This window comes from Ranitomeya variabilis, chromosome 4, assembly GCF_051348905.1.
Source record: "Ranitomeya variabilis isolate aRanVar5 chromosome 4, aRanVar5.hap1, whole genome shotgun sequence".
Taxonomy (NCBI): Eukaryota; Metazoa; Chordata; class Amphibia; order Anura; family Dendrobatidae; genus Ranitomeya; species Ranitomeya variabilis.
Window position 1 is genome coordinate 65,235,033 of NC_135235.1, and position 6,061 is coordinate 65,241,093.

The following is a 6,061-nucleotide window of genomic DNA, read 5'->3' on the forward strand; positions in this document are numbered from 1 at the left end:
GCACACAGCAGGAAAAGCAAACCTGCACATAGAGACATTGACCTCGACATAGTGCAGATATTACATGGAGTATATATATATATATATATATATATATATATATATATATATATATATATATATATATATAATTCAAATTCAAAGAAGCTTTATTGGCAAGACCAAATAAACATTAGTTTTGCCAAAGCACAGGGAATAGGAAGTAGGGACTGGGAGGATAATGGGTGGGGACTGTAGGATCGATGGATGGGGCACAGGGTGGGGGCTAAGGAAGTCCACGACATATCATGGTTGTCTTTCTCACAGCCTATGGCACACACTCACATGCATATATGTATATACAGTATATGCATGTTTGTGTATATATATATATATATACATATGTGCATGTTTGTATGTGTGTATATGTATGTGTATACATATATTTGTGTATGTGTGTGTTTATATATATGTGTGTATATATAATAATCCATGTTTGTGTGTGTATATATATACTGTATGTCTGTTTGTATGTGTGTGTGTATATATATATATATATATATATATATATATATATATATTTGTGTGTATATATGTGTGTGTGTGTGTGTATATATATATATATATATATATATTTGTGTGTGTATATATGTATGTGTGTATATATATATATATGTATGTGTGTGTATATATATATTTGTGTGTTTGTATATATCTGTACGTATCTATATATGTGTTTTTGCTTATATATATGTGTGTGTGTATATATATATATATGCTTACAGATGAATAGATCAGTAAGCAAATTGATCAATACATTTAGTTCTACACCTACTATCTACCTATTTATGTATTCAATAACTATCCTTCTGTCAATCATCAATTTATCAATATCATATCTACCTATCAATCTGTATCCAAAAAATGGAAGCAGCACACCAGTTAGATCAAATCACGACAGAGTTGATTGCCCATGTGGCGACATTTCGGTCCAGACATGTGGACCTTTCATCTCTGGACCGAAACGTCGCCACATGGGCAATTACATCGCACGTGATTTGATCTAACTGGTGTGCTGCTTCCATTTCTTTTTAGATATATTTACAAGGTTTGGTACGTACCCGGGAAGCTTTTGCACCCTATAAACATTTTTTTGTGCTGCTTTTTTTTTTTCTTTCTACCAATCTGTCTATATATTTCTATCCTATCATATATTTTGAATTGTCTTCATTATTACTGTATGTATAGATTAATAGGTCTATCTATCATCTATCTATCTATCTATCTATCTATCTATCTATCTATCTATCTATCTATCTATCTATCTATCCAGCAATTATCTCTCATAGATCTAACTTACATTTCATATAAAATATTAGTTATATTTCTTAATTTTATTTCAACAGCAATGCTTTTTTAAATATAATTATATATATTACTTCCTATCTATCGCCTTGTCATGTTTCTCTGCTTGCTGTCAGTGAATGTTTTACCCCCCTGTTTGCTCCTGGTATGCTATAACATAAATGCTACTATTGCAGACGGCTGTAGCTATCACTGTTATTATTGTTTCTTATACTTTGCTTCCAGGGGGTCTGCGATCTGCTGCAATAATTGGAGCCTTTCAGATCATGCTGACACCAGAACATTGTATAAATTGATAAGCAGTTATCAGTGTAATGTGCTTTGCACCAGGCAATGCATCTTCCATACACAATTTATGTCAATTTCCTTTCAATTGTGTAATTAATCAGTGAGTAATGGCGATGGGGCAGGGTCTTGTTAGAAATCATGGCTTGTATTATTTACTTATCTCCTGACCTGTGCACAGCTCCTCTCTCCATTCCATGGGGGTGTATGGGGGTCCTGCAGCTCTGACACCTCTTAATCTCCCAGACGTTTAATCTGCTCCTGTCATTGCTCTTGGCACAATCTCCACCAGGACGAACAATCACTTTCACAGGAGCGGCTAATTCAGTTTATTTTTTCTTAATTAGCACCATTTGGATTGTTTACAAACCCCATTGCATAAGTATCTGTGTCTGGTAGTGAGGATGTAAGCTGAGCCGCCTGTCACTACAGGGCAGAGAACATGGAGGCAGAGGTCCTCTCTCCAGCCTTGGGCCATCATTAGGGATCCTCTGCTCCGTCCTTGCTGGTGCTCTTTGTTTTTCCAGCAGAATATTATCTCCCACCAGTCTGCCACTGTTCTTCAGTCTCTTCACTTAAAGACAACACAAAAAAGCCATCAGCTCATTGTGTTGTGCAATGTATGCAGCTAGCAATGGGAAGAAAGAGCAGTGTGCATTTATTGTTATAACTGTCAATGTAAGAGGTGTCAATAAAATGATTTATATAGGTAAGGCTCAGAGAGATAAATTATTCTATGGTTAGGTCATTATAAGATAATTATAGCATAGGTAAATTTATGGTAAGATAATCACTAGATAGATAGATAGATAGATAGATAGATAGATAGATAGATAGATAGATAGATACATATATATATATATATATATATATATATATATATATATATATAGATACTAGATAGATAGATAGATAATAGAGATATAATTAATATATATAGATAATAGATAGATAGATAGATGATAGATAATAGATAAATAGATAGATAGAGATATAAATAGATATATACATAGATAGATACTTAGATAGCTACATTGAGATACATAGATAATAGATAGATAGATAGATAGATAGATAGATAGATAGATAGATAGATAAATAGATAGATAGATAGATAGATGGATAGATAGCTAATAAATAATAGATAGATAGATAGATAGATAGATAGATAGATAGATAGATAATATATAGATACATAGATTATAGATAATAGATAGATAATAGATATATAAATAATATATAGATAATAGATAAATAGATAGATAATAGATTGATCATAGATGATAGATAATAGATAAATAGATAGATAGACGGAGATATAAATAGATAGATAGATAGATAGATAGATAGATAGATAGCTACATTGAGATACATAGATAATAGATAGATAATAGATATATAGATAGATAGATAAATAGATAGATAGATATATGCATAGAGAGATACATAGATAGATAGATAAATAGATAATAGATAAATAGAAGCAAAAAAAAAAGAAGGCAGCACTCCAATATTTATCAAAAAGTGAAGTGGACTTTATTTAGCCCACGTGGAGTGGCGATATTTCGGCTTACTTAAGCCTTTCTGTTGGACAAAGGCTCATGTGAGCTGAAACGAAGGTATGCCATGTGGGCTAAATAAAGTCCTCTTCATTTTTTGATAAATATTGGAGTGCTGCCTTCTTTTTTTGTTTCTATATTTTTGGCAAGTAACAGATAATTTGCTTGGGAGGCCTGTGCACCCACCGATTGCGCTGTTCCATTTTTTTTTTCAAACAGATATATTGATAGATAATAGATTGATAGATAATAGATAATAGATAGACAGATAGATATGGGATAGATAAATCAATCTATAGATATATTGATAAATAGATAGATATGGATAAATAGTAGATATTAGATGGATAAAGAGATTGTAGATAAAAATAGATAATAGATAGATAGATATGGATAGACAGAAACTTTACATATATATACAAAACAAGTAATAAGAGTATTGTACATAGTAATAAAACAATTAAAATAATGAAGGATGAATTGATTCGTTTCCCAGTTGCCACCTGCACTTATTTCACAACTAGCAGTTCATGACATATTCACATAGGATGTAGATAAATTCTCTTGCTGACATATTTGATAAACTAAACAGATAATATCTATGTAGACAGGTGCATTACCCTCCCCTGCCAAGGACTGATAATACATTATCACATGTGCTGGGTTGGAAACAATCCCTTGCCTTGCACTTCATTTCATATATATGTTGGGCTCAGAATCGCATTTGGGGCAGATTTACCATCTAATGTTATTTTGTGTGTGCCACCATGTAAAACTACAGTCATGCAGTGGTACAGTATGGACCCTCATAGCTCGCTCTCGCAGTACTAACCTATGCCACACAGACCCATAATAGGCTGCTAAATTGAAAGTCCGTATTTCCAATTCAAGTCCACAAAAGGCCGAGTTTCCAGATTTCCAGGCTCCGCGTATCAGTTTTTTGTGCAATCGTCTGATGACAACTGAAGTCAAAATAAATCAGTTACCATCAGACTATTTCACAAGTTTCTAGAGCAAAACTGGTAAGATGGATGGAAATGTGCAAAATGTGGCATGTTCTGATTCAGCTTTTTGAAGGAGCGACAACTGCTGGGCCGGGTGAATATGAATGACCCCATTGTAAACTGTGGGATCTGTTCTCAAATCAGTTTTACTGCCACGTGGGATGGTTGGACATGTGGAAATGCCTAGGCCTCAGCCAGCAAGCGGACGGCTCTACTGCTATTTCATGTCTGTCATCTCTCCTTAGGCCTCATACACATAAGTATACATAGCAAGTGTATACAGATTGCCCAGTATTGATTGTGTATGAGCCGTATGAATGGTGCCCAGTGATGTAACTGGAAGCTCATGAGTCCAAAAGCAAACTCTACAACACGGTCCGTAAATATCATTGTCTTTAATAACATTGGTCTTCACATATGGAATTAATGGACCTTTTGTCACAAGCGTGTCACGTCTTCCTGGGAGATCTTGAGTTAAAAGATCATTCACTATGCATTGTGAATCACAGATCTTCTATTTAACCTATGTGTTTGTGCCACATATTACATGGATTTGGTTTTATTTGGTGCTGAAGAGGTTAACGACCCTTTCTATGCTGGTCAGAAACTTGCAGCTCTATTTCAGCTGCTTCTAATCTGGTCATTTCCTCTCCCCCTAAAACCTGTCCAAACCTTTTCCTTGCCAGTGAAAGCTTTGCTTCCTAGCTCCTTGGAGATGCTGTTCCGAATTGGAGATAGTTGTTGCTATGGAAGATTGTTGCATGCTGTTTTTGGGTGTATGCTTTCCTCATTGTCCTATTCCCATTTGGTTGGTACATTCCTATCCTTCCCTTTATACCTCTCTACCTTTGGTGTTTGTATGTTTGTTGCTTTCTGTTATCCCTGTTTTGTCTTTGTGTCTTGTTTACCTTACATTTCGGCCCCATGCCTCATGGGGTGGGGGAGGGGACAGATCAGGAATTAATAGGAGCATAGTAAGGTCAGAGACTTGGAACTCTGTACCTTTAAGAGACCTTTAAGAGTACCCCCGGAGACAGCGATAGTTAGAGTCCCAGTTCTAGGGAAAGTTTGTGGACCCCTTCCTTACTGAAGACCATCACAGCATGACACCTTTGGGCCACTGGCAGATACAGACAGAAGAGGGCCCTTGTACAAGAACACTATGTGGGCCCTTGCAGCCCACTAGCTCAACATGCCTTCTTTGGAGATGAAAATGAGCCCCCTTACCCTTGGTACCCTTGGGCCCCTGTGTGGCAGCACTGGTTGCACCAATGATATGACTGCCTCTGCTTTGGGCCCTCTTAAGCTGCAGGGCAGAGGTGGGCCTGCAACCCCTGCACCTATAGCTATGCCCCTTTTGGTGCTAACAATGGGATCAGGACTAGTGAAGCCTACTCTCCCAAAGTTTCTGTTTTCCTAATAACATGTCTGACCCCTTTTTAAGACTAAGTTTACATACATCAGTTTTGTCTGACAGTTTCGAGAAAGGGGACATGAGGTTTCTGAGTTTTCATCAGTTAAAGGTGGTAAGATTTGATTTAAAATATGTGAAGGTGTGAACAGCATCTAATAGTATCTGAAGCATGAAATGGAACAAGTTCTTTAGGCCTCATGTTCCTTGGTAGAACAATGTACAGTCTACTTTTAGTCTTGGTTCACATCTATATTTTAGGCTCCACAAGGTTTCTCCACTACAGACTCTATACAAAATTTGCTATTCTACCCAGTCAATTCCAGTCCTTCCAGGTTCATGCACCTCATGAACAAATACAGATGGGTGCAGCTGACCTGGCTGCTGTGGAATAGACTTCTAAGGAGGGTTCCAGCAGAGCGTAATCAGAAGGTAAAAATCCAGGTGACCAGCAATCC